The sequence below is a fragment of the Triticum urartu genome, chromosome 2A, assembly GCF_056163025.1.
Source record: "Triticum urartu cultivar PI428250 chromosome 2A, HENAU_Tu73, whole genome shotgun sequence".
NCBI classification, from domain to species: Eukaryota; Viridiplantae; Streptophyta; class Magnoliopsida; order Poales; family Poaceae; genus Triticum; species Triticum urartu.
The window spans coordinates 38727439-38752951 of record NC_141874.1 but is presented as its reverse complement, the minus strand read 5'-3'; the positions used below and the strand labels follow the sequence as shown (position 1 = coordinate 38752951).

Here is a 25513-nt window from a genome sequence, read left to right as displayed (position 1 = left end):
TAAACCCGTAATAAAATCCATGCCTAACTTATCCCACTTCCATTCGGGTATTGGCAATGGCTGTAGCAATCCTGCTGGCTTCTGATGCTCTGTCTTTACTCTCTGGCATACATCACAAACTGCTACATATTCCGCAATATCCTTCTTCATTCCGGTCCACCAGAAAGTATCCTTCAAATCCAAATACATCTTGGTATTTCCTGGGTGAATCGAATATGGTGAATCATGGGCCTCTTGCAGAATCAACTTCCTGATTTCTGAATCATTAGGCACATAGACACGGTCTTCAAACCATAAGGTATCGTGCTCATCCTCACGAAATCCCTTAGCTTTTCCTTTGCTCATTTTCTCCTTAATAGAGGTAATCTCCTTGTCAATCTTCTGGGCTTCTCTGATCTTGTCCATCAACGTAGACTGAATCTCCAATGCTGCTACATAGCCTCTCGGAACTATCTCCAAACATAGCTCATGAAGATTCTCGGCTAACTCCCTTGGTAAATCTCCCGTCATTAAGGTGTTGGCATGACTTTTACGGCTCAACGCGTCAGCTACTACGTTAGCCTTTCCGGGGTGATAATGCAATCTCATATCATAATCCTTGATGAGCTCCAACCATCTCCTTTGTGTGAGATTCAACTCCTTCTGCGTGAAAATATACTTCAAACTCTTGTGGTCCGTGTACACCTCACAATGGTTTCCAGTGAGAAAGTGTCTCCAGGTTTTCAATGCATGCACTACGGCTGCTAACTCCAAATCATGCGTAGCATAATTTAACTCATGAGGTTTAAGTTGTCGTGAGGCATATGAAACAACTCTTCCTTCCTGCATAAGCACTGCTCCAAGTCCTCGACGTGAAGCGTGGGAATACACCTCATAATCCTTGGTTTGATCTGGCAAAATCAACACAGGTGATCTAACCAAACGTTTCTTCAACTCCTGGAAACTAGCCTCACATTCCTTAGTCCATATGAACTAGGTATCCTTTTCCAACAACTCCATCATAGGCTTTGCAATCTTCAAGAAATTCTCAATGAATCTCCGGTAGTATCCTGCGAGTCTAAGAAAACTCCGGATCTCTCCAACTGTTGTTGGGGCTTCCCAATTGGTCACGGTATCAACTTTAGTGGGATCTACAGCTATACCTTCTCCCGATATAATGTGTCTGAGAAATCCAACTTCCTTCAACCAAAACTCACATTTGCTAAACGTGGCATATAATTGATGTTCTATGAGCTTTCCAAGAACCAAACACAAATGCTCCTTATGCTCCTCTTCATTCTTCGAGTAAACCAGGATATCATGAATGAACACTATGACGAACTTATCCAGAAACTCCATAAACACCTTGTTCATCATGTTCATGAAATATGCAGGTGCGTTAGTCAGACCAAATGACATAATGGTATACTCGTACAACCCATACCTGGTGGTAAAAGCCGTCTTAGGTATATCCTGTTCTCGAATCTTCAACTGGTGGTATCCTGATCACAGATCAATCTTGGAAAATACCTTAGCTCCTTGCAATCGATCAAACAGATCATTGATCATCGGTAGTGGGTACTTGTTCTTGATGGTTACTTCATTCAATCCTCGATAATCAACAGCCATCCTTAACGATCCATCCTTCTTCTCCACTAGAAGTACCGGCGATCCCCAAGGTGAAGAACTTGGGCGAATATATCCCTTATCCAATAACTCCTTAATCTGCTTCTTAATCTCCACCAAATCCTTTGCGGGCATCCTATATGGTCTCTTTGATATTGGCCCTGTGCCTGGCAAAAGCTCAATCAAAAACTCAATATCTCTATCCGGTGGCATGCCTGGCAATTCTTCTGGAAATACATCCGGGAAATCCTTCACCACTGGTACTTCCTCCTACACAACTCCTATTAAACAATTTACTTGAGTCCTCTTTGGCACATGCCGGGATACATACTTGATCCTTCTTCCTTCTGGGGTGGTGAGCAAAATTGACTTACTGGCACATTCAATATTTCCTTCGTACTTTGATAACCAATCCATGCCTAATATCACATCCAATCCTTGAGATTCCAACACTATTAGGTCTGAGGGAAATACGTAGTTACCAGTCCTTAATGGTAACCGATCACACCATAGGCTAGCCATATACTCTGCTCCAGGCGAGGTTACTAACATGGGTGATCTAAGGGCTTGGGTTGGTAGTTTATACTTATCCACAAATCCCCTTGATATGTATGAATGCGATGCTCCAGTATCAAAAAGAACGAATGCAGTAAATGACTTAACCAAAAACTTACCGATTACTGCATCCGGCTGCTCTTCAACCTCCTCCACGTTAACATGGTTCACCTGTCCCCTATTGAAAGGGTTCGGCTTCTTCCCAGAGCTTCCATTACCATTTCCATTTCATTGGCATAATGTCCGGTCTTCTGGCACTTAAAACAAGTGACTTGGCTCAGGTCTCTCTTGGCTGGGGTCGATGGGTTGGTGCGGTTCTGGCCGTTGCTTCCTCCATTCCCATTACCATTCTTGGTGCCATTGTGATTGTGCGAGCTACCTCCTCCATGGGTATGCTGAAAATGTCCTCCCGGTCTAGGGGTAAAATGTGGCTTCTGCTGAGCTCCTGAATTGTACTTCCCTTGTCCATACTTCCTCTTGCGATTCTCAATCTGCTGCTGCTTCCCTTCAATCATGAGAGCACGATCAACCAACTCCTGGTTGTTGTTGAATGTTGCTACCATCAACTGCATGCTCAACTCATCATTCAGTCCTTCCAGAAACTTCTCCTGCTTAGTTGCATCCGTAGCAACGTCATCTGGGTCATAACGTGCTAACTTACTAAAGTCCTCCACATACTGGCCAACTGTCCGTCCTCCTTGGCGCAAGTTGCGAAACTCTCGCTTCTTCATGGCCATAGCTCCTGCTGAAACATGGGCAGTATGAAAAGCCTGCTGAAACTGGTCCCACGTGACAGTGTCGACAGGGAAAGTGGCTGTGAAATTCTCCCACCATGATGCTGCGGGTCATTCAAGCTGATGTGCGGCAAACTTCACCTTTTCCACATCTGTGCATCCTGCCGTGGTCAACTCCCTTGCTGTCTTGCGGAGCCAATCATCTGCTACTATCGGCTCGGTGCTACTGGAAAACACCGGCGGATTCAGCCTAAGAAAAAGGGCTAAGTGATCAACAGGTGGTGGTGGTGGTGGTGGGTTGTTGTTGTTGTTCCCCTGATTCTGATTCTGGACTAGCAACTGCATCAATGTGTTCTGCTGCTGGATCAACTGGGTGAGCTCCGGTGGGAAGGTAAATCCGGGGTCACATCTCGGAGGCATCTGAGGGTTTAGAAAAGATGAGATTTAAGAATAGAGGGGGTCTAAAGAGAAAACACTACCCATATGCACATGAGGAAAAAGCAAACAATTCACTTCATTCAATCAAACAAGGGCATACAATCGATCTAGCTATCACAAAAGTGCTCGGACTACTATATTTACATGGTGGACTACTACTACTGATGGGGTGGTCTACTAGAAATATTCTTCGGTTGCAGACTCCATGATATCTACTCTAGCTTCATCAGCATAGTCATCATCGCTATCATCTGGATCCGAGTCGGTGTCATCGATGATGATGTAGTCTTATGGGCGAATCTCCTTGGGCTCTTCGTCCTCTTCTACTGGTGTAGGGCCTCCCATTTATATTCCAATCTTCTTGATCAGATCGTCATTCTTCTCCACTAATACTTCGATTTTCTCTTCATAATCTTCACGTGTAGCCTTGAGTTCTTCCTCCAGTTCCTTGATTCTTGTCCTCGCCTTCTTCAGATCTATCATCTCAGCGCCCACAAATCTGGTTGATAGTATCACTACAGGAATCAGCTACTTTGCCGTCCGCTGAGGTAGACGGCAAAGGCATGGATGGCGGACGGCAAAGGCCTTTGCCATCTGCCGCGGACGGCAAAAGGCACCGGCAAAGATAGGATCGATAAAGACCTTCTTTGCCGTCTGCTTTCTGAAGCGGACGGCAAAGAAAGCCGATGACAATAAATTCGCTGTTAGTCCATTAGGTGGCTAATGGCAGTCTTTGCCGTCAGCCAAGGTACAACAGACGGCAAAGAATGGGATTAAAATTAAAAAATAAAAATAATGCGGTACAAAAGCGACGCCACTGTTCCTCATTCGTGTATGTCCGTTTTGTGTTTGTGTCCAGTTCATGTCCGTCCGTTCATCATTAGTTTCATGTTTGTTGGTCGTGTCCACAGCAGCAATCGGAGCCGAACGGAGGACACTGGCCGCCCTGTCCGCGCCGGCCGTGCCCTGCTCACGCCGCCCGCACGCGCCCTGCTGTCGCCGACCGCCTGTGTGTCGCTCGTAGTGGCCTCCCGTGCCGGCCGCCCTGCCCGCACAGGCCCGCAGCGGCCGTGCCCTGCTCGCGTCGTCCGCCCCACTGGTTCCTGGAGAGAGAGGATTCAGAGAGGGGGTAGAGCAGAGGAAGGGGAGGCCGGGGGCCTGCCGGTGCCGGCAGAGGGTTCGCTGGCCGGAGGACCAAGGCTAGTGGCCGGCGAGTGGATCAGACCTTGTGGCGTGTTGCAGCGGGAGAAGAAGGGAGCTGAAGGAGGCAAAGTAGAGGAAGGGGAGGCCGGAGGTCTACCGGCGGTGGCGGAGGGTTCGCCGGCCGGAGGACCCGCGGCTGGTGGCTCCGGCGAGAGGATCGGTACGCGGGCGAGCTGGTTGCACCAACGAGAGAGAGAATGGTGCGAGAGATAGAGACACAGAGAATGTGGGGTGGGGTGGATAAGGGACGAGGGAGAGGGCCCTGTGCACGACGGCTTGTCTGTTCGTGCGATGCGTGGGAGCGATGCTGAGGGCCCCATGCACGATGGGTGCGTGCGATGCGTGGTTGGGGTGGATGCCCCTGCCATGTCATCCATCCAGGGGAAAAAGGTTCCAACCAATAGGAAATCAGCAGAAGATTTGTGTTTGTTCATCCTTTTTCTTTTGATAAAACAGACATGCAAAAATTTAGTAAATTTTCTTAAACTTTTTCCACGTCTTCTAGGACTTATGAACCAATACCGTGCCAAATTTCATATTCTTTTGACCTTGTTTAGATTTCAAAAAAAATCAAAAGGTTGATACATATGTATGTTATGCCTTTTCTTTGCGGTGCGGGGGAGAGACGGAAGAGAGAGATGGGTGGGGCCGGGCGGAGAGAGAGAGAGAGAGGAGATGGGGGTAACGACTTTTTTTACTAGCAAAAAAAAGATAGACCACCTCTTTGCCGTCTGCCAGCAGATGGCAAAGAATCTTTGCGGTCTGCTAGCAGATGGCAAAGAAGTTGACCTAGCCACGCCGTGCCCCGTGGGGCCCACCAGGCACTTTGCCGTCTGCCTTTTCCTCTTTGCTGTCAGCTGGCAGACGGCAAAGAACCAGCTGATGGCAAAGACTCCCTTTGCCATCAGCTTGTTCTTTGCCGTCTGCTTTACCAAAATAGACGGCAAAGAGCCTCTTTGCCGTCAGTTGGCAAACGGCAAAGAGGTGGCGGACGGCAAAATGCCAGATTCCAGTAGTGTATCCTTGAGATCATTGCCGTAAACTTCTCCAATACGTCCCATGGTGATGTGAGCTGCCATGCTCTTTCCTAGATTCCAAGTTGGTGCATCAAAAGAAAACTCTATGGGCTCAGTGACTGGCATGACACTAGTAGAAAATAGGGCTTTGGTCCAGGCCGGGTCAGCCCATTAGTCCCGGTTCAGTCCAGAACCGGGACCAATGGGGGCATTGGTCCCGGTTCGTGAGCCCAGGGGGGCGGCCGGGCCATGTGGGCCATTGGTCCCGGTTCATCTGGACCTTTGGTCCCGGTTGGTGGGATGAACCGGAACCAATGGGCCTCGCTCCTGGCCCACCACCATTGGTCTCGGTTGGTGGCTTGAACCGGGACCAAAGGCTCCCCTTTAGTCCCGGCTCATGTCACCAACCGGGACCAATGAGGTGCCTATATATACCCCTCGCTCGCGAGCAGAGCACCCCAGTGCTCTGTTTTTCTCTGGCCGAGGGGGAGAGGGCTTGGTGGTGCTCTAGCTCACCTCCTATGCACACAAGGTGTTCGATGGAATGCCCGAGCCACACTACCTAAGCTTTCTCCTCTCCAAGCTCAACCTCCAAGATCCATTTTCCATAATATTTTTCTAGGTTTAGCGGTCCGTCACGCCCCGTCCCCGTCTTCACCGTCGTCGATCACCCGCGCCGAGCTCATCGCCGGCACCACCGTGGTGAGCCTCCTGTTTTATCTTCTTTCTGAAAGGAAAAATATTCTTACTTGTATGTTTACATAGATACTTGTATTATTTTCTTACTTTTATTATTGCATCTTATATAGTGCGATGGTTTTGGTATCCGCCCCCGTCGGCCCTCGTCCTTTCTATGATTCGGATGTGGTATATATATATTATCTTTATTACTATTGGTTCATTTATTGTTTATGAAAATTATGCCGACCAACGTGACATAGATTTTATTTATGTAGGATGTATGTGAATCGGAAATGCCAACCGACCCTATTGTCGAGAGGTTAAATTTAGTTAAAGAAGAAAACAATTTGTTGAAGGAAAAAATAAAAAAATTGAGGAGGAGAAGATGATATTGGAGTTGCATGTTGCGGATGTCGTCGATGATCACAAGATCAAGATGGATGCAATGCGCTTGAAGATTAGAAAGATTAGAAAATATGCCATTCATACCGAGGCTTGGTATCATTATGTTGTTGGATCAATTGTTACCTTGGTTGCGATTATGATCGCATTTGTTTTCGCATTGAAATGTTTTACATAGTTTCAATGTATCATTTAATTAATTAGATGCTCTGGAGAGCTATATGTTGTTAGATGAGAACTATGTATGCACTTTGGTTTTAATGTGATGATGAACTTCTATTAATTTGGACACTTAATTATATATAATGCACGCAGATGAACCGGCAATCGATGTACGGTGACAGACACACCCGCGAGTACATTAAGGGCGTGCATGAGTTTCTCGATGCGGCTGAGGCAAACAATCAGAATGGTTTTATGTGTTGTCCATGCACTGAATGTGGGAATACGAGGTCTTACTCTAACCGGAAAATCCTTCACTCCCACCTGCTTTACAAGGGTTTCATGCCACACTATAATGTTTGGATGAGGCACGGAGAAATAGGGGTTATGATGGAAGACGGCGAAGAAGAAGAGTACGATGAAAACTATGTGCCCCCTGAATACGGTGATGCTGCAACGGGGGGAGCTGGTGAAGATCAAGAGGAACTAGACGATGTGCCTAGTGATGCTGCAACGGGTGAAGCTGCTGAAGATAAAGAGGAACCAGACGATGTGCCCGATGATGATGATCTCCGCCAGGTCATTGTCGATGCAAGGACGCAATGCGAAAGTCAAAAGGAGAAGCTGAAGTTCGATCGCATGTTAGAGGATCACAAAAAAGGGTTATACCCCAATTGCGAAGATGGCAACACAAAGCTCGGTACTGTACTGGAATTGCTGCAGTGGAAGGCAGAGAATGCTGTGGCTGACAAAGGATTTGAGAAGCTACTGAAAATATTGAAGCAGAAGCTTCCAAAGGATAACGAATTGCCCGACAGTACATACGCAGCAAAGAAGGTCGTATGCCCTCTAGGATTGGAGGTGGAGAAGATACATGCATGCCCTAATGACTGCATCCTCTACCGCGGTGCATACAACGATCTGAACGCATGCCCGGTATGCGGTGCATTGCAGTATAAGATCAGACGAGATGACCCTGGTGATGTTGACGGCGAGCCCCCCAGGAAGAGGGTTCCTGCAAAGGTGATGTGGTATGCTCCTATAATACCACGGTTGAAACGTCTGTTCAGAAACGAAGAGCATGCCAAGTTGATGCGATGGCACAGTGAGAACCAAAAGAAAGATGGGAAGTTGAGAGCACCCGCTGACGGGTCGCAGTGGAGAAAAATCCTTTAAGCGCGGATGAGTTTGCAAAGGACCCAAGGAATGTATGGTTTGCTTTAAGCGCAGATGGCATTAATCCTTTCGGGGAGCAGAGCAGCAATCACAGCACCTGGCCCGTGACTCTATGTATGTATAACCTTCCTCCTTGGATGTGCATGAAGCGGAAGTTCATTATGATGCCAGTTCTCATCCAAGGCCCTAAGCAACCCGGCAACGAAATTGATGTGTACCTAAGGCCATTAGTTGGAGAACTTTTATAGCTGTGGAATGAAAACGGTGTACGTACGTGGGATGAGCACAGACAGGAGGAATTTAACCTTAAGGCGTTGCTGTTCGTGACCATCAACGATTGGCCCGCTCTCAGTAACCTTTCAGGACAGACAAACAAAGGATACCACGCATGCACGCACTGTTTAGATGACACTGAAAGTATATACCTAGACAAATGCAGGAAGAATGTGTACCTGGGCCATCGTCGATTTCTTCCGACCAACCATCAATGTCGAAAGAAAGGCAAGCATTTCAAAGGCGAGGCAGATCACCAGAAGAAGCCCGCCATGCGTACCGGTGATCACGTACTTTCTATGGTCAATGATTTACACGTAATCTTTGGAAAGGGTCCCGGTGGACTAGCTGTTCCGAATGACGCTGAGGGACACGCACCCATGTGGAAGAAGAAATCTATATTTTTGGACCTACCCTACTGGAAAGACCTAGAGGTCCGCTCTTCAATCGACGTGATGCACGTGACGAAGAACCTTTGGTGAACCTGCTAGGCTTCTTGGGCGTGTATGGGAAGACAAAAGATACACCAGAGGCACGGGAGGACCTGCAACGTTTGCACGAAAAAGACGGCATGCCTCCGAAGCAGTATAAAGGTCCTGCCAGCTACGCTCTTACGAAAGAAGAGAAAGAAATCTTCTTTGAATGACTGCTTAGTATGAAGGTCACAACTGGCTTCTCGTCGAATATAAAGGGAATAATAAATATGCCAGAGAAAAAGTTTCAGAACCTAAAGTCTCATGACTGCCACGTGATTATGATGCAACTGCTTCCGGTTGCATTGAGGGGGCTTCTATCGAAAAATGTCCGATTAGCCATTGTTAAGCTATGTGCATTCCTCAATGCAATCTCTCAGAAGGTGATCGATCCAGAAATCGTACCAAGGCTAAGGAGTGATGTGGCGCAATGTCTTGTAAGTTTCGAGCTGGTGTTCCCACCATCCTTCTTCAATATCATGACGCACGTCCTAGTTCATCTAGTCGACGAGATTGTCATCCTAGGGCCCGTATTTCTACACAACATGTTCCCCTTTGAGAGGTTCATGGGTGTCCTAAAGAAATATGTCCGTAACCGCGCTAGGCCAGAAGGAAGCATTTCCATGGGCCATCAAACAGAGGATGTTATTGGGTTTTGTGTTGACTTCATTCCTGGCCTTAAGAAGATAGGTCTCCCTAAATCGCGGTATGAGGGGAAACTGACTGGAAAAGGCACTCTTGGAAGAGACTCAATAATATGCAGGGACGGATATTCTTGGTCTCAAGCACACTACACAGTTCTACAGAACTCTATCTTGGTGACCCCGTATGTCGATGAACACAAGAACAGTCTGCGCTCCAAACACCCGGAGCAGTGCGACGACTGGATTACATGTGAACACATCAGGACTTTCAGCAGTTGGTTGGAAACACGTCTCAGAGGTGACAACACTGTTTGTGATGAGTTGTACTTGTTGTCCAGGGGACCATCTTTGACTGTATTGACTTATAAAGGATACGAGATAAATGGGAATACATTTTACACGATCGCCCAAGATCAAAAGAGCACCAACCAAAACAGCGGTGTCCGCTTTGATGCAGCAACCGAGAGCAGAAAGGACACATATTATGGTTACATAGTGGACATATGGGAACTTGACTACGGACCTAATTTTAAGGTCCCTTTGTTTAAGTGCAAATGGGTCAATCTGTTAGGCGGCGGGGTACAGGTAGACCCACAGTACGGAATGACAACAGTGGATCTGAAAAATCTTGGGTACACTGACGAACCGTTCGTCCTAGCCAATGATGTGGCACAGGTTATCTATGTGAAGGACATGTCTACCAAACCTAGAAAACGAAAAGATAAGGAAGCGAATACATCATACGATGAGCCAAAGCGCCACATAGTTCTTTCAGGAAAAAGGGACATCCTGGGAGTGGACGGCAAGACAGACATGTCTGAAGATTATGAAAAGTTTCATGAAATTCCTCCCTTCAATGTCAAGGCTGACCCAAGCATCCTGATAAACAATGAAGATTATCCATTGTTACGGCGCAATAAGCAAATGACACAAGCGAAGAAAAAGTGAAGACTTTCTCCCGCAACTATGATGATGATACCATGCCAACTTTGTAACACACGAACATGCTACCATTGTCCGTTTTGTACATGCACATGCTATGTGGGTGAAATTATGATACCATCCCAACTTTCAACTTTTTCAGAGTTCATTTGAAATGCTTTCAGGTCTTATGGTTCAAGGTTTTATGTGTTGAGGCAAATGGATCAATATGTCAGGAGGCGGGGTACAGGTAGACCCACAGTACGGTATGACAACAGTGGATCTAAACAATCTTGGGTACACAGACGAACCATTCGTCCTAGCCAATGATGTGGCGCAGTTATTGTCCGAAACTTTGATACTTCGAAAGTGATTGTCCATTTTGTACACGAAGTGCATATATCAAGTTTTCTCTATAAGCGCATCTATTCTCATTTTTCTAGTAAGTTAATCACAAACTTGTGATTCAAACAATTTTCAAAGAATTCAAATTTTATCTATTCAAATTTGAAAACTAATGGCACTAACAGAAAGTTTATAATTTTTCTAAAACTAATGGCACTAAAAGAAAGTTTATAATTTTGCTTACCTAAAAGCAAACAGAATTAAAAATTAAAGCAAAAAACAAAAGAAAATAAATAATGCAAAAAAAAAATCAAAAAAACAGGAAAAAACTATTTTTATAGTAAAGTTAATCACAAAATAAAATAAATAAAGCAACAAAGAAAACAAAAAAACTAAAAAAGTGTTTTGAAATTTGAAAACTAATGGCACTAACAGAAAGTTTATAATTTTTCTAAAACTAATGGCACTAACAGAAAGTTTATAGTTTTGCTAATCAAAAAGCAAACAGAATTAAAAATTAAAGCAAAAAACAAAAGAAAATAAATAATGCAAAAAACAAATCAAAAAAACAGGAAAAAACTATTTTTATAGTAAAGTTAATCACAAAATAAAATAAATAAAGCAACAAAGAAAACAAAAAATCTAAAAAAGTGTTTTCAAATTTGAAAACTATTGGCACTAACAGAAAGTTTATAATTTTTCTAAAACTAATGGCACTAACAGAAAGTTTATAATTTTGCTAATCTAAAAGCAAACAGAATTAAAAATTAAAGAAAAAAACAAAAGAAAATAAATAATGCAAAAAACAAATCAAAAAAACAGGAAAAAACTATTTTTATAGTAAAGTTAATCACAAAATAAAGCAACAAAGAAAACAAAAAAACTAAAAAAGTGTTTTCAAATTTAAAAACTAATGGCATTAACAAAAAGTTCATAATTTTTCTAAAACTAAAAGCATAAAGTATTAAAAAATAAAGCAAAAAACAAAAGAAAATAAATAAAGCAACAAAAAAACAAAAAAAATTCCACCTACTGGGCCACCACGGCCTGAATACGACTAGAAACCCTACCATGGGCCAGGATTCAGGCCCGCAGCAGGCCCAGTAGGCCCACAGGCATTGCAGTGAAAGATTAGGCCCGAAAGCCTGCAGTTGAGAGGAGCTCGGGAGGGTGAGCGCAGCAGCGCTTATAAACCACTCCCGAGCCCTCTCAACTAGCGAGGTGGGACTAAACTTTTGGGCGCGGGGCAGCACAAGGCCATTCGTCCCGGTTGGTGGCACCAACCGGGACTAAAGGGGGCATTGGTCACGGTTCGTGGAACCAACCGTGGCCAATGCCCCCCTTTAGTCCCGGTTGGTGCCACCAACCGGGACCATAGGCCTCTGCTTCCCGCCCTTTCGGCTGCTGAAAAGAGACCTATGGTCTCGGTTGGTGGCACGAAACGGGACGATAGGTGTGCATTGGTACCGGTTCGTGCCACGAACCGGGACCATTGCTCTGGGTATATAAGGTAGCACTTGTGAAAATTTCGCCAACCGCTCCCATTCCCCCCGACGCCGCCAGGCCGTTCGTCGTCGTAGTCGCCGCCCCGAGCCCGTCGTCGCCCGCTCCCCGTTGCCGTCGCCCCGCGCCACCGCAGGCCTTCTCCCCGTCGCTGCATGCGCCGTCGCCGGCCTCCTCCTCGTCGCTGCGTGCGCCATCTCCGGCCCCCTCCCCGTCGCCCCGCGTCGCGTCGCCGGCCTCCCCCGCGCCGTCGCCGGCCTCCTCCCCGTCGCCGGCCTCCTCCCCGTCGCGCCCCAGTGAGCTCCCCGCCCCTTCCAATCGATCCCTGTCACTCTGACCATCGCCGCCGCCGCAACTGCTCTCTGTGTGTGATAAAATTTTTCATATGTGTATGTATATGCTCATATGTATTTGGATTTGGCTATGTATGTATGTATATGCTCATATGTATGTATGTATGTATGTATATGCTCTCTGTATATTGATTTGGCTATGTATATGCTCTCTGTATATGCTCATATGTATGTATGTTCATATAGCATTTTTTCTATATATGAATTATTTTTTTGTTCATGGATATATGCTAAAGAAAACGAGGGGGGTGATAGATGATGATGAGGGGTCGAGAGGGGGACGAGAGGTCGAGAGGGGTCGAGGGGAGAAAAAAATGTTATCAGGGACGAGGGGTCGAGAGGGGTACGAACCGGGACCGATACTCTGTGTATATAAGCATGACTTAGAAAGAAGAAGAGGAGAGGAAGAAGAGGAGAAATAAATAAGAAGAAGAAAAAAGAAGAAAAAGAAGAGGAGAAGAAGAAAGGAATAGTGGAGAAGAAGAAAAAATAGAATATATTCTATTTTCTCTTCTTCTCCACTATTCCTTTCTTCTTCTCCTCTTTTTTTTTCTTCGATCTTCTCCTCTAGCTATTCCTTTCTTCTTCTCCTCTTTTTTCTTCTTCTTCTTCTTCATCTTCTTAATTTTTATCAGGAACGAGGGTGTCGAGGATCGCCGAGGGGTCGAGGGTCGGGAACTAGGGTAGAGGGTCGAGGGTCGTTAAGGGGTCAAGGGTCGAGGGTTTCAGGGTCGAGGGTTCGAGGGTTCTATAGGGTTGAGGGATCAAGGGTCGAGGGTTCCAGGGTCGTCTAGGGGTCGAGGGTTCCAGGGTCGTTGAGGGTTCGAGGGGTCGAGGATCGCCGAGGGGTCGAGAGAGGTTTCCTAGTGTCAAAGTATTGAAGAAATCCATGGCTTCATCATTAGCCGGAAGTAACCAGGGCATGACGAAGTCCTCCAAAGTTATTTTGGAATGGTGTCCCAGATAGGATAATTTGCCTTTTTGTATCAATTTTAGCAAAGGCCTTCCAAATAATGATATTTGGAAGGTTCTTGCTGAACTTTGTACCAAAAAGCGAATTATCCTATCTAGGACTCCGTTCCAATATAACTTTGGAGAACTTCGTACCATCATCCACCTGTTACTTTCGCCTAATGATGAAGACATGGTTTTGTTGAATCCTTTGACACTAGGCAACCTCCCGACCCCTCGGCGATCCTCTCGAACATGAGAGGAAGAAGAGGATCGCTGAGGGGTCGAGGGTTCCAGGGTCGTCGAGGGTTCGAGGGGTTGAGGATCGCCGAGGGGTCGAGAGAGAGATTTCCTAGTGTCAAAGTATTGAAGAAATCCATGGCTTCATCATTAGCCAGAAGTAACCAGGGCATGACGAAGTCCTCCAAAGTTATTTTGGAATGGTGTCCCGGATAGGATAATTTGCCTTTTTGTATGAATTTCAGCAAAGGCCTTCCAAATAACGATATTTGGAAGGTTCTTGCTGAACTTTGTACCAAAAAGCGAATTATCCTATCTAGGACTCCGTTCCAAAATAACTTTGGAGAGATTCATACCATCATGCACCTGTTACTTTCGCCTAATGATGAAGACATGGTTTTGTTGAATCCTTTGACACTAGGCAACCTCCCGACCCCTCGGCGATCCTCTCGAACATGAGAGGAAGAAGAGGAGCGCCGAGGGGTCGAGGGTTCCAGGGTCGTCGAGGGTTTGAGGGGTCGAGGATCGCCAAGGGGTCGAGAGAGAGATTTCCTAGTGTCAAAGTATTGAAGAAATCCATGGCTTTATCGGGAACGAGGGTCGTCGAGGGACATAGATGTAGTGTCGTCATTGTCGATATATACCCCCTCCCGATAGCTTCAACACATGGGGGGTCGATATTACCCCCTCCTTGAAGCATTCTCGAGGCCACCCCAAACCCTTGAAGCGTTGTCGAGGCCACCCCAAACCCTAGAGAAGCAGCGTCGAGGCCACTAATTAATATATATGATTCCTTACTATGATTAGGTAGCTAGTTCTACGTTTGCCACTAATATATCCATCTGTCATGTTTGAATAATAATTGCCATGTTGTAAATATTTGTAGAGACTATGGACACCGCCCGAGACGAAGCAAAAGAAGCGTTGTTGAGGGACATAATCGCAGAAGGAAGTGATGCCGTCTCGTTGTTTCTCAACGACACCGATGGTCTGGAAGGAGAGGGTGAAGAAGCTGGCTATGGTGACCTAATGCCGGTGCAAGAAGAAGAACATGAGGACGGCTCCGGTGACCCAATGCCGGTGCAAGAAGGAGACCGTGATGACGGCTCCGGTGACCGAACCGATTCCGGCCAGGTATATATATTAGTTAAGCCTATGCTGACTAGCTGATTGATGCATTCATTGTTTTGGTATGTACACATATTAATTAAGTCTTTGTTCTTTTTTCTAGCCCTCCGGATCGAGCACAACTTCGGTAAAGAGACGAGGCCCAAAGAAAAAGTTGAGCTCGGATGAAAAGTTTGAGATCATAGCAATCGCGCCCGACGGCCAACCGATTGAACCCATCCGAACAAAGAACGCATTTGTTGCTCAGTGCGGGGTTCTGGTTAGGGACAAGATCCCGATAAGCATCCAGCAATGGTTTAAGCCGGCTACAGAAGACCCTGAGGTGTCTTATGTCAATGATATGCAGAAAAATGATCTTTGGACTGAGCTGAAGTCAAATTTCACCCTACCGCCAGAGGATAATCCAGAGAACCCAGTTAAAGAGCAATTAATCAAGTCTTTTGCTCTTAAGAGGATGGCAGAACTATTCAGGAGGTGGAAGAAAGATCTGAATAAGTTTGTCGAAAATAATGAGACACCAGAATTCAAGGGAAGATATGAGAAGATCAGATATCACTGGCCCACATTTGTGGCCCACAAGACATCGGAAAAGAGTAAGAAGATGTCGGCAACAAACAAGCAAAATGCTGCGAAGAAGAAGCTTCACCATCGCACGGGGTCAGGTGGCTACCTCGTAGCCCGGCCTAAGTGGGCCAAGATTGAGAATGATCTGGTTGATAAAGGGATTGAACCAGAGACAATTAACTGGCCAGACCGTTGCCGAACTTGGTTCTTCGGGGCTGGTGGAACCTTGGACCCTGTAACAGGGAAGTGCATTTGGACGAACGATCAAATGGACATACCAGTCAGGAAGCTTAAGCAGTATATCGAAGCAGCGTAGCAAGGGACGTTCTTTCCAGACAGAGAGAACGACGAGCTCACAATGGCCCTCGGGAATCCTGAGCACCCTGGACGGACACGAGGCACGCCAGGCTCCATTCCGTGGAAGGTTGGGTTTCCGGACGCAGGCGGTTACAAATCCCATGAGAGGAGGAAAAAAGTGCAGCAGACCCAAATGCAGGCGCTGCAAGCAAGGGTAGACGCGATAGAGGAACGAGAAGCAAATCGCAGCAGACGTACTGCCGAAGCTTCCCCCGAAGTTACCCCGCTATCTCAACGCAGAAGCAGCGTGGCTTCCACCGAGCTGCTTCAGCCGGAGCATGCCTTGACGGCTCCTGCCAGCTATCCCGTGGATGCTATCACGGAGTCTCAAAATTGCCACCTTATGACGCAATGGATGAATTTGAAGGTCAAGGCGGTTGTTGGCTCTGTTTATCCTACTGAACCCGGCGCAACTTTTCACTGCCGGCCGATTCCAGAAGGATATGCTAGGGTTATGGTGGATGAAATAACGGAGGGATTTGAGGACCTTCAGCTTGACCACCCTACCGGTGAAGGGGAGACTCGGCTGGGGTCTGCTCTGAAGACTCCATGCCTATGGCGGAAGGAGCTCATCAACCTTCCGAACTGGACGCCTCCGCCTCCTCCTCCTCCTCCGGCGAGTCAGGGCACTCCGCCTCCTCCACCGCCTCCTCCTCTGGCGAGTGACGATCAGGGCCCTTGGCCGGCTCCTTCTCCGGCGCGTGGCGGCACTCCGCCTGCGTCGGCGCGCCCGAGCAGCCAGCCTCCTCCTTCTCCGCCTCGTCAGCAAGGGCGGAAAAGACCCGCCGCCGCTCCGGCAGCTGCTCCAGCGCGTCGTAGTCCTTCTCCTCCGCCTCGTAAGCAAGTAAAGAAGACAACCGCTCCGTCTGCTCGACCGGCGTCTAGCAGTACAACCAGAGGCGGGAGGACATACATATTCGGTCCTTCTCTGAAGAGTCCACAAAAGTTACCACACGAGAGGACCCCGGAGGAGAACGCGAAGATCGCGCGAACCGAAGTGGATGACTGGTTTCAAGGGTTGAAAGCAAAGAGACATCCACCTCCGGAGGAGAAGGTAGATCCGGTGAAAGTGAAGCGCACTCTGGCTGCCCTGGCAAAACCACCCAAGTCTCCGCCGAAAGGCAACTATGAGCGCATTATTGCAAAGACATGGGCCGAAGCGGAGCGGTCGGGAAGTACAGTCAGTGATCAAAGGCTGAAAGAACGACGAGCAGCTGGGAAACAAATTGCCCAGCTCGGCGAACAAGCGAAGCAATCGTGCCCCCTGCTCAAGGTGCCTAGCGACATCGTCGATCCGAGGATGGTGCCCGCTTATGGCAATGTTGATGATTACCTGCCCGACGATGTACATTATGATCCCATGGAGGTGCAGATACACAGATACGAGCACGGGAAGCCTCTCGTCAAAGATGAAAAATCTTTAACAACGATGATGCGAAGATTACATGATTGGTACTTGAAAATCTGCAAAGAGTCTGGGGGGAGGAGTACTTTGTATGCGAGAGTTAAACCGGAGCATGACCTCGTTGGAATTGAACTGTTGCCTATTCCATTTGAGGAGTTCTATCAGTTTTTCAATCAATTGGCCCTCGATAAAACAACGATCACCTGCTACTGTCTGTAAGTACTACTACTTCTGTCATTAAGTCTCTCTATATAGCTCATCTCTTTCATTGCATGTATTTATAATTATCCTCACTATATTATGCAGATTGAAGATCACCGAATTGAAGAAAAGACAAATCAGTGATATTGGGTTCGTTAACACATATCTCATAGATGCAACTAAGGTTGAACATCGTCCCGAAGATACCGAGGCCAACTTGCTACGATCATTCAAAAAAAATGAAAACAAAGATATAATACTCTTTCCTTACAACTTCAAGTGAGTGTTACTGTCTTGTGCATATTCGGTTTCCCTTATATATTAGTCCAGGTTATAGTAATGTAATTGATGAGTTATGCATGCGTGTGCAGTTTCCACTATATTCTCCTAGAGATTAGGCTTGAGCAGGGAGTAGTAACCGTCTTGGACTCTAAACGAAAAGATCCCCAGGAGTATGCGGACATGACTGAAATCCTCAAGAAGTAAGTTAAACCGATCATTATCCACCATATCAGCAACTTTGTTCATTTCCTGATATCAAGTAATTGTTTTCTTTGTCCGGCAGGGTTTGGAGAAAATTCACTAGAAAAGTTCTAGGACTGCCGAAGGAGCTGGAATTTAGACACCCGAAAGTAAGTACTATAGTAGCATGTTTCGCGCATCTCCTAGTGATTCAAGCGCTAGTTTCATCAATACCATTTAGCATTCTTTCTTATCAGTTTGATTGACCTCTATTTCTTGTAAAGTGGATGTGGCAGGAACAAGGGAATGATTTCTGTGGATACTACGTCTGCGAGTCCATCCGCCACACGACCTGTGAGTGGGGCGGGTACTCTGACGAACAATATGAAGTACGTAAATAACAACATTCACAATTTTATTTTATTACCATCATTTGTGTTGAGTTTCATTCATTCATATATATATGTATTGACCCCCTTCTTCAAATTAGATGTTTCGGAAGCGGGATGAACTCCTAGCACCAGCTCGCATGCGAGCAATTCAAGAGGAATTGGCGGCATTCTTTCTTGACCACGTGATCGCTGAAGACGGAGAATACTATGTGGACCATGAGTCCGTATGATTATATTTGTAAGAGATAATTATTGTATATATGTAGCCGATAGTGTCGGATAGATATACGAGAACTTGTTGTTCGACCAATCTCTCGGAGAAGGAGAGGTGGTCGATATCACTTCTCTCTGTATGCATATATGTTCATGACGATCTTCTATTTTCTTCGTTTGCTTACTAGCTAGCTAGCGTGTCTAGTCCTCTCTATACGTATGTATAGTACGTAACGTCGACCAAGCACGGACATAAGAGAGGACACTTCTCTCTATTAATTATAGCTAGCTAACACAATATATGAAACACCTAAATTAACCCCCCAAAACCCCCAAACACCCCCCCCCCCTTCAAAAAAAAACAAAAACCCCAACCACAGAAATGCTGACGCGTGGATGCCTATTGGTCCCGGTTGGTGCCACCAACCGGGACCAAAGGGTCTCCTGCCTGGGCTCCGCGCATAGGCCACATGGAGGCCCATCTGTCCCAGTTCTGGATTGAACCGAGACTAAAGGGACAGGGCATTAGTACCGACCCTTTAGTCCCGGTTCCAGAACTGGGACAAAAGGCCCTTACGAACCGGGACAACAGGCCCTTTTTCTACTAGTGTGAACGTCCTTCCTGGAACTTGAACTTGAATCATCCAGTGCTCTTCTTCAGGTGGAGTGGCGTTGTAGGTTCCGGTGAAGCTTGGTACTCCTATGTTCAGGTATCTAGTGACTTCCTTCAAGTGACGTCCAAAGGGTGTATCTTCATCCGGTTGCGTGAACATGTTCCTTGCATCCGCCATCCTAAAAGAGTAGAAAAGATGAGAAGTCAGAATGAGAAGAGAGTGAGTAGTGATCTAGGTCTTTAGCTTAGTGGTCGTGTCCTACAGTCAGCGTGTGCTCTGATACCATCTTGTAGCGACCAGACCTCAAATGGTCCAATCTCTGTGCTTAGGTGTCATCCCTGGATCAGTAATGCTGACACCACATAGTACTTAAAGGATTTATAACAGAGTAGCAATCACACACTTATTACATCGAGAGTCTCAAAAGAAAACTTATTACAATAATAATGGCTTAAGGCCATCTAATAACGATAATAGTGGAAGGCTTGGAATATAAGTGAGTCCATCAACTCCAACGGCATCACTGAGTATAGAACCACGACCTAAAAGCACCTTAATCGTCGTCTGAAAAGTCTGCAACATTTACGTTGCAGCCCGAAATGGGTCAGCACATGGAATATGCTGGCAATATAACACATAGAGAGTAACGGAATTAAATAGGCTATACTATATGCATATATGGCTGGTCGAAAGAACTATGGTTACAGTTTATGCATAAAGCCAATTTTTCCCTACTGCAAAGGAATAGATTTTATTTAACTATCATGGTAGTTGTTAAACATTGAGAATGGTTGACAGCATTCCCAATCCCAATTAAGTATCATCATTAAACAAAGCCCACAAAATTAATTTTAGAGTAACATGTTGAGATTCACATGATGATCCAGGTACTAGATACTCAAGATGTCCATAACCGGGGACACGGCTAACCATGATTAGTTTATACACTCTGCAAAGGTTTGCACATTTTTCTCCACAAGACCCGATCTCCTCCGTTGGATTTCTCGCACTACATGGTGTTTGAGAAACGAATGACCGAGACATAGTCTTTCAGAAGCACTAGCACCTTACGAACGGGTAGACCGTACCAACCTACATCCCCTACATCTGCTAGTCTACCACTGTAAGAGTTCGCACGACTTAGTCAACTATGCTAGAGCCCATAGTAGCTTGTGGCTGCACACGGAAGTTTCTAGCATGAATAATCTCATGATCCCTTTGAGCCTGGGTGGCGGTCCAAAAGAAAACAGGCAATCGCTGGAATACCCGGGTGCCTCAATCCATCCAGAGGTGTATTTAAGTTGCCACCTTAGATAAACCATTAATTTAACAAATCTCACATCTGTCATGGATACACTCACCCAATCCACGTCTACTAGCATAGCATAGCATAACAAGCAACGTAGAAGTAACTCTCAAAGGTTTGATAATAAACAGGTAATAGGTTCTACCTCAAATACTTCCCAAACCCACAATTTAATTAGATCCTAATCATGCAATGTGTGAGGATTGATCTAATGCAATAAAACTGGGTAGTAGAAGGTATGATCAAAGTGTTACTTGCCTTGCTGATGATCCGCAAAACCTAGCGATTCGGAGTAGCAAGCGGCCCACTCCGGGTAATCTATCGCAGACAAACAAGTATACAATAAGTACTCAACTAATGCACAGGTAAGACTCGAATAAGAGATCTAACCAGAAAGTTCAACTTAAGAACTCTGGTTGGCAAAAAGAATCAAAACGAATGAAGAACGGAAGACAAACGACAAAAGAAACAAGCTTCGTTTACTATTCTGGATCTAGGGCAATTTTTTACAGTGACAAAAACTTGTTTGAGTTGGTTAAACGGAAAGAGGGTTTCGAAACGAAACTCCAGGCGCTTGAATCGCCTGATTCCGATAAACGAGCGAAAAGTTAAACTAAAACGAATATCGGATCAGAGATCGCGATCAGAAAAACCGTAGATATAATCCGAGAAAAAGTAAAACGACGAACAGGCTAACAAACGAACGTTCTTTAATAGGAACTAAATGAAAAACGTGTTCGTTAAAAACGAACGGACGAGCGGGCGCGCGCTAAATAAATAAACCTGAGAAAAACTGATCTATTAAAAAACGAAAACTAGGGTTTTCAAAAAAAACGAAATGGCTTTTTCTCAAAAACCGACCGGCGGCTACCTTGGTGGCGGCGCTCCGGCGAGGTTCCGGCAGGGCGGCGGGTGGCGCGAGGCGGCGGGGCGGCGGCTCTGGGCGGCGTGCGGCGGCGGCAGGCGGCGCGGCTGCAGCGGCAGGCCGTGGGCGTGCGGTGGCGGCGGCGGCGGTGGTGTGGGGTTGCAGGGGGCGGCGGTTATAAAGGGGCGGGGGAGGCGACTTGGGGGAGGGGTCGGCCTCGGGAGGCGGAGTCCTCCCCGGACTCGGCGGCGGCGCGGCGCTGGTCGGGACTCCATCCCGACCCGGCGAGAGGCGGCGGCGGCTGGCTAGGCTCGCCTGCTCGGCTGGGCCCTTGGCCCAATCGGGCGCGGGTTTTTTTAAACAATTTTGTTGCGCCTAAAAAAATTTCTAGAAAAATAAATAAAAATCTAAAAATGCCAAAACAAATTTTCTCCGTCTAAATAAAATATTTAGAACAGGATCAACATTTGTTTGGCTCTAAATGCAACTTTTGAAAACGTGCAATTTTTCCTAAATTCAAATAAAATAGCAAATAAAACCAAAATAAAATCTTATTTGATTTTTTATTAAATCCTCAATATTTCTTTATTTTGGAAAAGTCATTTTATTCCCTCTCTCATATTTTGATAATAGAAATAATTGAAGATAAAATAAATAAAATCGAATGATCCTAATTTCAAAATTTTAGAAAAACTCAAATATGAAAATAACGAAATCCCCAACTCTCTCCGAGGGTCCTTGAGTTGCGTAGAATTTCTAGGATCCACCAAAATGCAATAAAATATGCTATGCAATGATGATCTAGTGTATAACATTCCAAATTGAAAATTTGGGATGTTACAAGGGGCATGGGCGCTGATACATCCACGGCTGTACAGGAACGAGTGATGGTGTGCATGACTATGAATAGGAGGAAAATTCCAGCCGGCATATACAAATCATTCCCTTCATAGTCATGACCTTCCTCTTGTCAGCATTTTTCACATGTTTACTTCTGTAGCAGATTTTTCTAACTGCATATACAAATCTTCTTATATAAAAGCACAATCATGGTACTCTTGCTGCATTCAGGTCCGGGAATCACTACATATCTAAGCTCGCTCGATAATAAGAGCTGTGAGCGCTCCGGGGCTAAGAGGGTCAAGTGGCCCTGTCTCTTATTTTTCTAGAAGAACCATTTAGTTTTTTTAGAAGAATCACGATCTTTTACTAGATGAATATATATTATTTTTCAACATAGTATAATCGAAGTTGCTCATATACATACGCATACATCTACTTCTATAAGCAGTTTTGAGAGGCTGAACCGACACATCATTTTAAGATTGACAAAGTCGTCACAGTTGTCTTCATAGTCGATGTGAACGTCTCCTCCCACTGAACGCACATTGCCAAAAGGACTGAAATAAAATCAGGAAAATGCGAGCATCAATGTCAACTTTAGGACTTGAACTCTGGTGGGCAGCGGATACCGATGTCCTACTAACTATCTAACAGTAGATATTGTTTACTGTTTAGGTCAACCATCCAACTACGTGTGTCCAACACTTGATGGGTTACATGTTACTTACTCCCTGAACTAAAATAACATCTTTTTTAGATGAGAGGGACACTTTTTTCAAGAAAAAAGGGTTACATGTCATTCATGTACATCTGGTACGAGGGAAATTAATGATGCAGCCAACTATATCCACGCATATCAAAGTGATGTACAATCGCACAGTCGCACGATCACCGGCAGCTTGGCCAATCACCGCCTCCTCTGCGTCACATGGTTGCATGGGCGCCGTCAGTCCACCACCACGCCACATTCCCCGCCCATCTCTCCACATTTCTCCCATTTTCTCATGGCGGTACACCCGAGTCATCACCTCCTCCTCCGCACCACACGATTGCACAGGCACCCGGCCCATCACCTGCTCCTCCCCGTCATTTGGTTGCACAGGCCCCGCCAGTCCATCACCGCCTCCTCCGGACAACATGGTTGCACGGGCGCCCGACCGACACAGCCTCACTACAGGTATCAGTTAATTTGCCATCTACCATGGAAGACGACAAACGACCAGGTCACGAATGGCAAACGCCTTTGCCGTCTGCTGGCTGACGGCCCAATTTTCAGCACTCAAAGTCACAGTAAACAGCTTCTTTGCCATCTGCTGAAAGGCAGCGGATGGCAAAGACTTTTGCCGTCCGCCTTCCTGGCCAAGCTGACGGCAAAGGTCCTGGACGAAAACGTACAACTGTTAACCCCGTTAGGTGGCTAACGGCAAACTTTGCCGTCTGCCAGCTGACGACAAATGAACACTTGCCATCAATCCATTCTTTGTCGTCTGCTTTTGGGAAGCGGAAGACAAAGACCTTCTTTGCTGTCGGCTAGCAGACGGTAAAGAATGGAGTGATGGAAAATGCTCTGATTCCTGTAGTGCCTCCTCCGCACCAAAGGTTTGCATCGGCTTTGCATGTCCACCACCACGCGGCACACCCCGCCCATCGATCCATCTTTCTGCCCTTCTTTTGTGCGGTAATTAATGTCCAAAGATGATGAATCTTGGGGCCTAGAGGAGCAGGCAACAAATGAGTCCACCGTGGGTAGCAATGGCGCTAGATAGGGATGACCATCGTCTTCGGAACTTGGTCGCCTTCATCGACAAGCCATGGCCCACAAGGTCTACAATACAACTCGCGATACCTCCTTCCTCTCCCTTTGTCATCGTTTCTTTGGTAGCCTGATTCAAATTCAATCTCACTCACTTCAAGGCTAAACAAGTAGTAGATTATACCGGGATTTTATCTCACCGTGTAAGGTTTCAATCTGAAAGCCTCATTCTTCACTGTTTGAGTACCATGTCCATGCTTGTGGATCAACAACCTCAGGTAGTTTATATATGTCATGCTTTATGCTACCTCTGTTCCACAATGCAGTGCAATATTAGTTTTTTCAAAACTAAAAAATGTCCTTGTTTGACCAAGTTTCGAGAATAAACTATCAATATCTCAAATACTAAATAAATAAACTATAGAAGTACACGTGGATGTTAATTTTTTTTAAACTTGGTCAAACATTGATATGGTTGACTTTCCAAAGCAAAGTATGTACTATATTTTAGAACAGAGGGAGTATTAATTAGCATATGGTTCCGTGCCTAAGGAGCACGGTCTCTAGCTGAACTTAGTTGGCACTAAAACAATAAGATAAGATAATAACTAGGTTTTTCCGTGAAGAAAATTTTGTTAATTGTCAGCAGGTCGCTTATGTACACACCTGATCAGGCCTTATTAATGCATCAACAATGTTACATTCGAATGAAAACTTAGATCAATCACTTGTATTATTATCTCTTGATTCTCCCATTTCCGTCTCTTCCTCTTAGAGGCCGCTATAAACATGCTTCATTCTCTTTCATGTTGTTTGTCAGTGCCAAGCATTGATTTTATTTCAGATATGTTCTTTCTATTTTGATTCTAACTACGCATCTAAATGGTCAATATTGGAAACCAGAAGCCATATACTTTGGTGCAGTGCTCCAACTTTCAAGTATTTCTCACCTGGACTACCTTTATTTTTTATTTTTTGTGTTTTGTATTATTTATATGTGACCAAGGTAAGTTATGAAATATTGGTTGGTCAAATCATAGTGTTGTATGATTGTTGTGGATGGATACTACAATCAGAAGCCTCGGTTGGCTATATCATAATTTTGAATTAGTTTTGCGGATGAATATTATCATGTCCATCCAATACTATGATTTAACCCTGTAGGTTCAGGACATGTGTGATGCCAACCACTACTTTGGATATGTTTTTGGCAGTACTACTAACATATCATTTTTGTGAAGAACAATGGTTGTAAAAAAACTGAGTAATATCCTACCAAGTAAATGATCGTGTGTCTTAGACTCTCGACATATCCTGCAATGCAATAAAGGGTGTTATCACCCCAAAATTATGCAAGCCAAAACACAAGGCCCACGAAATGAACAATAAGCCCGACCCGCAAATAGAGCAGCAAGAAATCTATTCGTGAATTAACAATCAAACAAACAAATGGTAGAAAAGTAGAACGGCACAGCAAGGCGCGCGTATGCTTCTAGTTCCGTTCTATTCCAAAACATATCAGATTGTCGCTGTTGGCTGTAATCATATTCCTGATGATTAATCAATATATCTCCCTTTTCCCTGCAAAGAAAAGAAGACATATGTTCTAATTCCTGCTCTCTACAGTTACGTTTCTATGCCAAGTGTGCTACAAATCCATACCGGCCACATAATATAAAATAACACACAAAAGGCAGGATACGAATCCATCTCTTTAAGCCCATCAATCAGATCA

At 45.5% G+C, this 25513-nt stretch overlaps 1 long non-coding RNA gene across 1 annotated transcript; it reads right to left on the bottom strand.

Annotated features, from left to right (window-relative positions):
- Positions 1-4092: 4092 nt before the first annotated feature.
- LOC147983398 (uncharacterized) lies at positions 4093-4761 on the bottom strand. Its single transcript, XR_015614968.1, has 2 exons — positions 4558-4761; positions 4093-4435 (listed from the first exon to the last, which is right to left on the bottom strand). It is a non-coding gene; the product is annotated as an uncharacterized LOC147983398 (long non-coding RNA).
- Between the last annotated feature and the right edge of the window lie 20752 nt (positions 4762-25513).